This window comes from Pristis pectinata, chromosome 6 (assembly GCF_009764475.1).
Source record: "Pristis pectinata isolate sPriPec2 chromosome 6, sPriPec2.1.pri, whole genome shotgun sequence".
Taxonomy (NCBI): domain Eukaryota; kingdom Metazoa; phylum Chordata; class Chondrichthyes; order Rhinopristiformes; family Pristidae; genus Pristis; species Pristis pectinata.
The window spans coordinates 68,983,872-68,995,933 of NC_067410.1; the positions used below are offsets into that span (position 1 = coordinate 68,983,872).

The 12,062-nt window shown below is 38.9% G+C and overlaps 1 protein-coding gene across 4 annotated transcripts in view; it reads left to right on the forward strand.

The window, feature by feature from the left end:
* Nucleotides 1–12,062, forward strand: part of nck1b (NCK adaptor protein 1b) — a 156,492-nt gene that overhangs the window by 72,934 nt on the left and 71,496 nt on the right. The window contains exon 1 of one of the 4 annotated variants that reach the window (XM_052017783.1): nucleotides 11,082–11,118. The exons of the other annotated variants lie outside the window; for them this stretch is intronic. The gene's annotated coding sequence lies outside the window, so the exon portion shown is untranslated. Of the gene's footprint in view, nucleotides 1–11,081; nucleotides 11,119–12,062 lie in introns of those variants that run through there. 4 annotated transcript variants of the gene reach the window in all.

Below are 12,062 nucleotides of genomic sequence, written 5' to 3' on the forward strand. Positions count from 1 at the left end.
TATTTTAGATTGCTTCACATTGTGTGGAATTATAATGAAGCTTGAATCAAAATTCCATTTGGATCTTAATATATAGCAATAAATAACTGAAGCTTGCAGTGATTTAGGACTAATTGAATTTAGATGTGAACTGTACGTAACTGTTCCGACTTACGTACAAATTCACCTTACAAACAGACTCAAAAATGGAACTCATTCATAATCTGGGGACTTCCTGTACTCTTAAATGAGAGAGGCTTTTTTTTAAACAGAAGTCAAAAAAGGTAACACAAACCTAGCTGCTTGCTGATCCCATCCATTGGATTGTGTAGTTTTAAACCACATACTAAAACTTGGATAATCCGCTTCCAACTATTCTGCAATGTCGATAGATCAGCATCTGGCTCACCAACTTGTGTTTCCCACGCTCCCTCTCAACTCACTGTGGGGGCCCTGGTTCCTGGGCTCCCATTAAACTTGCCCAGTTCACTGGAAATTTTGTTAATATATAGTGCAACATCTTATAAGAAAGTTAAACTTGTGTTGGCATATTAATAGAGAAAAACTTTGAATTGTCTGGAAAAGGTACGAGTCTGGCACCACCAAATTCCTGTGCATGCCAGATTTTTGGAGTTCAACTCTGGAGGAGCACGTGCAGGCAGGTGATAAGTGAGTTCAGGTGAGAGGGGGAAGGTAGGTGGGTGGGGGAGGGGGGAAGATGTAAGAAGCTGAGAAGTAATAGGTAGAAGAGGCAAAGGGCTGAAGAAGAGTCACCTATCACCTGCCTGTGTGTGTTCCTGCTCCTCCCCCGACCTTCTTATTCTGACTTCTGCCCTCTTCCTTTCCAGTCCTGATGAAGGGTCTCAACCTAAATGTCAACTGTTTATTTCTCTCCATAGATGCTACCTGACCAGAGTTCCTGTATCACTTTGTGTGTGTGTTGCTGTTCCATTCAGTTGTGAGGGCTGTGGTGCATATTATAATTCTGATGCATTGTATCATTGCCTATATGTGAGTATGCCCAGAAGACTGTTGGAATGTGCTCGAGTTGACCAGCTACTGTAACTTTCTCTGCATTATAATAGGTCTAATTAAAACAAATCTGCTATGACAAGGATGCTTTCTCCTTCCTGAACATTTTGCAACATTGACACAGTTAACAGATGTCCTCCCTTAACAGTTGCCATCTGACATCCAAATTTGTTTGACTACTCTTGTGCCCTTCCATTGCTATCCATCCAAATATACAGTAGCTAAGTAATTTAAAGTAATAGCTTCTCTTAATATTTACAACACTTATGTCTACCAAGAAGATTTGGCTGCTTTCATACTACTCTTGCAAATGTTGCAACTGTTGGCAATGCTATATTTCCATGTGAATGGTGATTCTGTCTCTTACTGCCTCTTGACCATTATTGAGTGTTGTATTTTAGCACTGAGTGAATCAGAATCAATGGAGAATCTAAGATGGTCTTTGACCTCAAATTTCATACCACTTGGGTCACGTTCAACTGGATTTTTCCCAGCTTGCGTACATTTTTAATCCTGGAATAGATTGTAGGCTATCCTCTACACCATTATGGTAGTTCACGTAAACCATAATGTTTCCCACGTGCCTCTCCTGCTGACACCTTCCAGATTTGGCTACTCATTTCTATCATTGCTAGTCTGTTTCATTGTACCCTCTAAAACCTCGTGTGGCGATCTCATTGAAACGCAAAATTCTTAAGTGGCTTCATGGGTAGATGTAGGGATGAAATTTCGCTTGACTGTTCAGAACCAGTGATGTAGAACCTCAAAGGAAGGGTTTTGTTATTTGGGACTGAGATGAGAAGGAACTTCACCTAGAGAATGGTGAATATTTGACATCTCAGAGGGCTGAGGCAGCTTGGTCATGAAGTATATTGATGTATTTTTGGATCTTACTGATTTATTGGGTTAGTGTAGGGAAGTAGTGTTGAGGTAAGAGATCAGTCATCTTTTCGAATGTGAGGTGAAGGTAAATGACCTATTCCTGGCGAAGCCTTCTCCCATTTCACTACTGAGCCTGTAATTCTTGCTCTCATTGACTTGCCTTCGCTCTCTGTCCTTCCCACATGTTTAATTTTAAAACCTTTGTGACTGAATTCCATTGCTTTCTACTGTCTGCAACTGAATGTAGTTTTTTTAATTGCGTGCACTGTGTCAGGAATGTTAAAGTTCATCAGCTCTTTAATGCATCATTTATTCAAAATGGTTTGGTGAAGTTTTGAACCAGTTAAGGCGACACACCTGCAGTAGCAGCCGGAAGCTTGTGAGCTGCACACGTTGGGAACATCTGAGTAACAGGAAGGGCACCAACAGAATTATTCATCTAGACGCTTGTTGCGTTATAATGAAAGTGAATTTCAATGAAGTACATGATTCTTTGTGAAATAAGTTTATTACTTTTGTATACTGCTTTAAAACAATGGTTGAATTAAAAGAGAATATCTTGGAAAATGTTATGACAGTGCTTTTATGTGCGGGCCCTCATCGAAGGCTTAACGCTGCACTGAACTAACTTTTTATTCATTGTGTTCTAGACTCTTAAGATTGGGTGTAACTGGCTTTATCGTCCCTTTGGAGTTTTTGTGTTCCGTACAGACTGTTGTGGATGTGATGTGGGTTTAATGGAGTTGGCTTTTGAGACAAAATGATGCTGTGAACTGGTGTTCGTGTTTGAAATCTATCTGAAATGGGTATTCTAATTGAAGAGTATAGCGTTAAGGTTTACAGAGAATGTCAGAATCAGACTTGTGTTGAATGTCTAAGGGTACCAGGACTTGCTGTAGGGTTATCAAACTGCTTACCTACTTTTTCATATCCTTACTCCTCTGGATGTCCTTTTTTCTATGATGCTAATTTCACAATATTTTACTGTAATTCCCTGATGAATTTGCTGTTATTTTAAGGTAAACGACTGAAGATTTTTGTGCAATAAACCAAGCTTGTGGAAATTGGAACAAATTAAGCCCAAATTGGATAATTATTGTCTACAGTGAAAAATTTGACAAGGGATAAGATCCACTTCCAAAACTGGGTAAAGGTAATAATAGTATTTAATGCCTTTAGTGTTTTCAAGTATATTTAGTTGAGCTTGGTCCAGGATGGAATCTGAAGAATGTATTAACATCTACTCCTGATTGAGGCAATATACTTCCACTTGGAGGTTGTCTTTTTCAATGTAAAATTAAAAATCTTTCTGTTGATGTTCTAATATATTCAGAATATTTGAACCCTGTTTACATTAATATGCTAAAGAAGGTTCTCGTCGTGGTGCAGAGATATGGGATCTGATTTTTAAACCCATCTGACAGTACACTTTGTTTTCAATGACTGTTTTCTCTGACTTATGCTGGAATTTTCATTGTGGTCATGATGTACTGTTGTTGATGTGCGGATGTTTATTATTCATTCTGGTTCTTAATATTGTTGAACTTCGCCAAATGATTGCAAACGTGGACCATTTTGAAAGAGCTTGGAGTCCTAATTGATTCAAGTTACTGTGTAGCTGTTGTGACCAAGATCCTCCCCCCAAAAAAGCAGTATTGCTGGATGTTTAATGCACATAGTCTGCCAGTGGTTTTGGAATGACAGTGAGGCAAGAGTGGGAGCAGGCCAATAACCCACATTTGTTTGTATTCCCAGGATAAAAGGGAGTCTTAAAATACCTGCTGCCCTTGATAATCTCAGGGCTTGCTCAAATTTATGTCAATAACATGTATTACAGTAACTTGGGTGATGTAATGAGGAATACCATCACAGGGTATTCAACCAGCCATCTGAATTGTTCTGCTATCTATATTAGACCTGAATTTTCAAAGTAGACTATTAGTAGGTTCTATTAATAGCCAGAGTCTACTTAAGGTAGCTGTGCTTTCAAACAATAATACAAGAAGGATTGGATAATCATGTCCATTATTTAATACTGACCTTAGTGATTCCTCAATATTGTGAACAAAAATGTCTTGTCATTTAATCCGTTAAATAAAATAACGAATAGATTGTGCCTGTAAGGTGCATCCAGAATTTTGTAAAGAAAACTAATATTGCCTGTGTATTCTGCTTGATTAAACACATTACAAAATCAGTCAGTTTATTTGGCTTGCTGAGCCTCTCTTCAGGAATATTACAAATTTTCTCAGACTTTTCACAAATCCCTAACACTAATGTTTCATGCTTTAACTCTTTTTAAATAAATTAACTGTATTCTAATTCAGGGTTCCATTTTGCACCTGTTCAGCATCTGGAGAACTGACTAGAAAATTGTTGTGGAGTGCAAAGTTTCATCAAATTATTAGTTTTTATAAATGAAAAATTGGAGGAGCTTCATTTTGATATTTGGCTATAATTTGCCAAACCCAAATGTATTCCAATATTTGAAAGAAGTTCCTTCTGGACTCTTGCCATACTTAAAGTGGGTCAGTTTACAATATTAAGTAGTGGTCTGGGACATCCTGAAGTTTTGTAAGCTCCAGGATATATGCAGATATTCTTTTCACCTCAAGTCTGACCCCTCCATTCAACAGGCAGGAGGAGATGCACTAAACAGCACTGACTACTTTTCTCTCTCTACCTTTTACTCACAGTTCAGTGATTGCCATTCGATAATGGGTGTGTGAAATGACAACATGCTTCCCATCTGTTTTCACTCCTGATTGTCTTGATGTCATTCTTCTCTGAAAGCGAAGACAGGGATAGGAGAAGCTTGCTAGTAGCTTGCACAGTTTGAGATTTTGTGCTACTTGAACATGTTTGCCAATTCCCATCAGGAACTGAGTGGTTCGTGAATGCCATTCAGAGTTTCAGTAGGCACCAGTATGACAAACCACTGGCCTGGGGTTAATTGCTGCTTACTCTCCGGCAAAAAAAGCATAGAGTCCAGTTCCATCTTGTGGCAGTGGCAATGAGAACCTTCACTCTGATTAACAACTATTTGTCGCATCTTAACAAGAAAGATTATTTGTTCTCGATGGGTTACAAACTCCTGACTTATGGACACTCTGTACGTACAAATGAGCATTTGGGAGACTGGTGGGTTGGATTTGCTGGCTGCTTTGGGGCTGCAGGCATCTTCTGCAGGGTGGGAACAAGGCATTTCCACAGACCTTCTCCAACGCCCCCACCAGGAGCTGCAACAATCCGGAACTGGGAGCGCTGAGCAGACTAACCCGTCGAGTCAGTGAGGCTGGCTGGCAGCCACTCATCCTGCGCCTGTTCACTCTCCAACTCTGTGGTCCTCTCCCACACACAGTTTTTGTTAATTTCCAATTAATGAACAGTTCAGGTTACGAACAGTTCTTGGGAACTGAATCCTGTTGTAACCTGGGGTTTGCCTGCATGCACAATAAACAACTGAATGGTGGACCAGGTTATGCATGCTTAAAAAGATGCCAAATCAGTCACTTATTTTTTTATTATTTGGACATCATAGGCAATGGCAACTTTTATTGCCTATCCCTAATCTTTCCCTGAACTGAGGTAGCAGTTAGAATTGGTGGGTCTGTAAATGTCTAGAGACTAGAATGGGTGAACCAGATGGACTTTCAACAACAATCCTTGGTCACTGTTGCTAAACATAGCTTTTCTTTTTTTTAAAAAAAAGGAAAATGACTTGTATAATTAAATTTAAATTCCCCACCTGGCATTGATGTGTAATGGTGGGGAAGAATGTGGGTGAGAAAGAATGGGAGAATCAAATTAGTTGCATGTACCAATTAGTTTTGACAGAAGAGTTAATGCCCACACAGAAGCAAAATCAGATCTGTCAAGATTTGACTGAACCGAAAGATAGAGTGCTTCTTGAACCATTATTGTGTGGGAAACTATTTGCCTTTTTGCATTTAATAATTGCTTCTTTGCCTTTGCTTCAAAGTTGATGAAAGGTAGGAAGTTAAGGAATGGTTTGAGCTCAGTGGTACATCAACAGCCTGAATTTTAGTGTAGTAATTCCTTGCTTTTATGAAAATGATGAATTCCTTAAAAAAAAAAGCATGTGGTTAAGCCAAATTTCGTATGTTGAAAAGATGGAAATGCATTGTGGTAATTTGGCATTGGGGCATCCTTCTGAGCTTGGATTTATTTTGTAAACTGAATTTGTACCTCCGGAATAAATGGTGTTGTCGCAAAAATGTGTAAATTGAATGTGAGTTTTCGAATTATTGTAAATCTTTTATAGTTTTGCCCTAATCGTTTGCAAACCATGCAGTGCTACTTTCCTGTTGGCCGCATGTGGGCAGTCACAGAATGAAAATGGGGAAGGAAGTGTTTTTTTTCTTTCTGACCTTAACAATGAGATAATAACCAATGGAAATGAACTACAGTTTGCTGCTTTCTGTTTACTAAGTCACCATGAAAGTTGTGCTTGGCTCTTGGTATAATTCCCATACGATTGTCAAATGAGGAAGACCTTCATTGAATATTTTGCATTTTTGAATATTTAATATGTTTAATTTGCAGTGAAGTGCTTGCTTTTTAAGAACATGGAGCAGGGAAAAATAGTGCAAGTGTGTAAAAAGAGAATTGTAATAGCCTCGCCAGGACACCAGGGTTGAGAATTTAATTTAACAATTGGTGACTTCACCTTTTGTATAAAGTTAAGCTTAAGAATAAGAGGCTGCAGCTGCTGGAATCTGGAGCAAAAATAAACTGCTGGAGGAACTCAGCATGTCTGGCCACATCTGTGGAGGGAAATGGACAGTCGACATTTTAATGAAATGTCTCAACCTGAAATGCTGACTGTCCATTTCCTTCCACAGATGCTGCCTGACCCTGAGTTCCTCCAGTAGTTTGTTTTCTGTAAAGTAAAAACACGCTTTTTCAACAAATCTGATCTCACTTATTCATCCAACATTTACATCAAACATTGAATATTGGAAAAAAAAATGCTTTATTAAAATACATAGATCTAAGATAATTAGTCTGGTAATCAGGAAAATAAAGCAGGAGCCAAAAAGATCCAAGGCAAAGAAGATGGAGGGTGACTGAGTTGGAGAAAAACTTTAGAGCTTGAATACCCTGACACGAGGGAAAACCACATGGTTATTTTAGAGGCTTTAAATTGCTCTGAAACTTGATTTCACCTGTGTGAAATAAAGTACTGGTAACTTCAATGCTCACTATTCACAATCACAAAATGGAAAAAATGGAGAAAAATGATGGTCAATGAATGATGAGATGAAAGTTGAATAATCGGCATCAATGAACTCTTATTTTCTCAGCAGGTCATTGAGGAAATGGCTATAGAGCTAACTTTTCAGGTTGAAGACCTTTCTTTTGAACTTACAGTAACTCTTATTTCACAGATATTGCCTGTCCTGCTGAGAATTTGCAGCATTTTCTGTTTTTGTCAGATTTCCAGTAAATGCAGTTTTTGATTTAAATCAGTTTTGTTCATTATGGACTTAAAAAATTGTCTGAATTAAGAAACTCACTGCCATGAAATTATCCTGAACACTTCTTGCTATATTTATGTTTTATAAATAATTTAAACAATGATTTGCATTTTTATTTGGTGGCTTTACTTCCTTTTGTGCAGTACTGTAATATGACCTTGACCTGCATTGTCATTTAAAAGTGATTAAATATGATGCTTGAGTATAATGGTCAAATTGTGATGGTCATACTACTGAGATATTATCAGTCCAATGCATCTAATTTTTAATTTAATAATTTGAAAAGCCTGTAAGCATTATTGGAGAGTTGCTGACTGACTTTGGGCATTATCTACCTTGTATTTTTGAAGATGTTGTGCTTTACGACATTAGAAGCGACAGTTTAACCTTTCTGCTTTGAGGCAGAACTATGGATTGCAGCTTTGAAAGACTATTGCCAAGTGAAAAGTTTCAAGACAATTTATTCTTTTTTGGGCAAGAACGTACACAACCAATGCAGAGTGGTGGGATGTGCAGTTGCTCTTGATGATTTGGTAGAGCAACTTGAGGTGATAAAAGGCGGCCTCCTTCTGTGTGTATAAATTCACTGTAGGTGTGACATTGTATTTGTGGTATCTGGTTTGAGTTGGACATGCACCAGTTGTTCAATTGGGTGGTTTATTGACAACATTGAAGCAGTTGGTTACTTAACATAGACTTGAGCCTAATTCAGCATTCTCTGCATTGACTCATGGTCGACACTCCCGACTATACTGAAATCCAAAAACGTTTTTCTTTGTCGAACAGAATTACTTCCCCCTGCTTTCTTACTTGCACATTGACACAACACTTCCCAAAATGTTGGAGATAGTTATTGTAAGGATTGTTAGTTTAAGTAACTAAGCTGCCTTGAGTTATCAATGCTGATTTGCTGAAATACCACATTGTCACTAGACAGGAAAAACTGCCACTTTCAGATCAGACATGAGCATCCTGTACAAAACCAACCAAGTTGCTTGTTGTCTTCAAAGCTGTAACAAGCAGCTATTGCAAAATTATTTAAGATAATTGTTCTGAATTTTTGATTTATTTGAATTCTATCAACATAACATGATGAAATCCAATAATCTGAGAGGCAAAATTTATTTCACAGTATTTATACTGGTTCATTAAATGGTAATCCTGGCCTGATCTAAACTGCCTGAGTTGTCATGGTCCAGTCTTGCACTTAAATTCTGAAGCTGATTTGATTGCAGCATAACTTGACCAACCAGGCTTCAAAGATTTGTCTTGTCACCAAAGCATCATTTCCTTTTGAATAACCTTGAGCCATGGTAAGTGCTGTTGGTGGCATATGAACGCAAGCAGGGCCTAAAACTGGAGCTCCTGCTTCGAACGACTGAATTATTGTTGATTTGTGGTAGTCCAATGCTAAATTGCAGGTGATTCATAAGTGCTTGAGTTTGAATGTAGACTTTGCTATTTCCAGCTTCAGATCCCTGGCTTGTTGTCAAACCACTCCATCTTCTCCTGATATAAAATAGCTTACACAAGACAACTTAATCTTCCGGTTGTTACTGTGAGGTAATGGGAAATCTTGTTACTCTGTGGAAAAATACATGGAAGATTTGTAGAAGGGGGAAAAATCCTCTTTTATTTGAAGGGAACAACTGATTAAAATCCATTTTTGGTATCAGCTGTACCAATTTTCTGCTGTGGATTAAGATGGTTAAGTTTTCATCTGTTTCTTTTTTACACCATTTATCTGACTCCTCCCGTGCTGCAATCGGCACTTAGTCACTCCTCAAACTGACATCAGATATCCATGGAAGGATGGAAGTGTCCTTGCATGGTAATCGTAAGCACAAAATAAGCAAGGAATTGCCAGTCTTTAAGCTACCAAATGGCCACTTCGTGAGGTTGTCAGTTTGCTTGCTGAAGTTGTCCAGCTGGCCAATATTCTACTGCCAAAAACGGTTGAACTAAAAGTTTCACAAGCTGAGTTGAAGACACCAGAAATAATCTTGGCACTAGCACAGAAATGCTGCACATCCATATTTGGTGGTTTGAGAGATGATCTATCTGCAATTTGTTTTGAATTGCAATGTAGCATTTGAGATTTTCATATTTAATTTGGCTATTGATTAATGTGATCCTAGCCTTTTGACTCCTCCTGCAAAAAAAAGATACAAAGTGGTATAAAATGATTTACACTGGCCCTTTCCTTGCCAGTTACCATCCTGCCCTATTTGCTAGGGGTCCTTTGTAGGTGTCCATTAAAGGTGGAAGAATGTATTACAATCTCATTTAAAATTATTTTTTAAATAAAATCATTCTGTGTCAGCTCCTGACTTGTGATGAAATGAGTCATTAATTCCTGTCACTGACAGCTGGGTCCTTTTCAGTAGCTGTTGAAGGGTTTATTCATGCCTTTGTTGCTATTTTGCTGCTGTTGACTGGCTAGCATCTGAAGATTTTATGCCCATTTCCTGAATTGCAGCTTCTGCCATAAGCATCTGGATGTTTTGAGGTCATGGATAGTCGTCTTGGTCTGCCTTTGGGGTAGGGCAGGACTCCTGTCAGATCTGTGCAGAATGAGCATCTATGCTGTCACCAGTGATAGCACTCAGCAGACCTTTGTACCCGAGCAGCATTTCCACTGCTCACACTGTTCAGATGGAGCTATTGGAGCACATCCTTGACTATGTATCCAGGTTTGTACTTGAGTGTTGCATTTTGTTTTGCTGCTTTCACAAATGAGGGGTCAGCTCTTGCCATCACTTAGCAACATGAGATGCAGGTAGAGGTAGCATATCAGGACTATCACTGTTTCAAGTTGCAGGAGTTCCTCAAAAGAACAGTTCAACCAAGAGGTAAAAATATAAAATGTTGGAAATACACAACAGGTCAGTTGCATTTGTTGAGTTAAAAGGAACAATTGATGTTTCCAATAGTCCCAAGTTGAAGGGAATTGGACTTTAAAGGGGAAATTGCTTATTCCACATTACATTGATAGGCAATGGCATGATTGTTTTATGATCTTCCTGACACAAGTACTGGGCCTGGAATCTAATGGACAGAATTTGTGGTTAGCAAGATGGGGGGGGGTGGGGGTGGGGGTGTCTCTGGGGTGAGATACAGTGGCAAAAAAAGATGCAATTAAAACCAGGTTGAGTGAACAAAAGAAGCAGATGAATTTAGAGCCGAAAATGCCAAAGTGATCTTCATTGCCTGCAATTGCTCCTTCGAAAACGGGAAGAAGCAATGTAATAACATAGAAGTCAGTGTAATTTACAGATTCCAATCATTTGAGTGCTAGAGTGAACCATTCTGCCTGTCCCCAAACACAACATTGCTGTGGTCTTTATCACCTGCTGGCCTTTGCCTTCTTTGTCCTGGTCTTATCTTCAGTTCATTGGGAATATTAATACCACCAACACTATGTCGAGAGCAAGCTGTTCAATTTCTGTGCATTATTTCACAAGTATCATTAAAAACTGTCATGCAGTCTTTCAATGTCGTTACATATACAGTGGCATGCAAAAGTTTGGGCACCCTGGTAAAAATTTCTGTTACTGTGAATAGCTAAGCAAGTATAAAATGACCTGATTTCCAAAAGGCATAAAGTTAAAGATGACATTTCTTTCTTTCTTAAGCAATATTACTCTTTTATTTCCATCTTTTACAGTTCCAAAACAACAAAAAAGGAAAAGGGCCCGAAGCAGAAATTTGGGCACCCTGCATGGTCAGTACTTAGTAACACCCCTTTTGGCAAGTATCACAGCTTGTAAATGCTTTCTGTAGCCAGCTAAGTCTTTCAATTCTTGTTTGGGGGATTTTTGCCCATTCTTCCTTGCAAAAGGCTTCTAATTCTGTGAGAGTCTTGGGCCATCTTGCATGCACTGCCCTTTTGAGGTCTAGCCACAGATTTTCGATGATGTTTAGGTGGGTGGACTGTGAGGGCCATGGCAAAACCTTCAGCTTATGCCTCTTGAGGTAGTCCATTGTGGATTTTGAGGTGTGTTTAGGATTGTTATTCTGTTGTAGAAGTCATCCTCTTTTCATCTTCAGCTTTTTTACAGACGGTGTGATGTTTGCTTTCAGAATTTACTGGTATTTAATTGAATTCATTCTTCCCTCTACCAGTGGAATGTTCCCCATGCCACTGGCTGCAACACAAGCCCAAAGCATGATCAATCCACCCCCATGCTTAACAGTTGGAGAGGTGTTCTTTTCATGAAATTCTGCACCCTTTTTTCTCCAGACATAACCTTTGCTCATTGCAGCCAAAAAGTTCTATTTTAACTTCATCAGTCCATAGGACTTGTTTCCAAAATGCATCAGGCTTGTTTAGATGTTCCTTTGCAGACTTCCGACGCTGAATTTTGTGGTGAGGTTGCAGGAAAGGTTTTCTTCTGATGACTCTTCCATGAAGGTCATATTTGTGCAGGTGTCGCTGCACAGTAGAACAGTGCACCACCACTCCAGAGTCTGCTAAATCTTCCTGAAGGTCTTTTGCAGTCAAGTGGGGGTTTTGATTTGCCTTTCTTCCAATCCTACGAGCAGTTCTCTCGGAAAGTTTCCTTGGTCTTCCAGACCTCAACTTGACCTCCACCGTTCCTGTTAACTGCCATTTCTTAATTACATTATGAACTGAAGAAACGGCTACCTGAAAACACTTTGCTATCT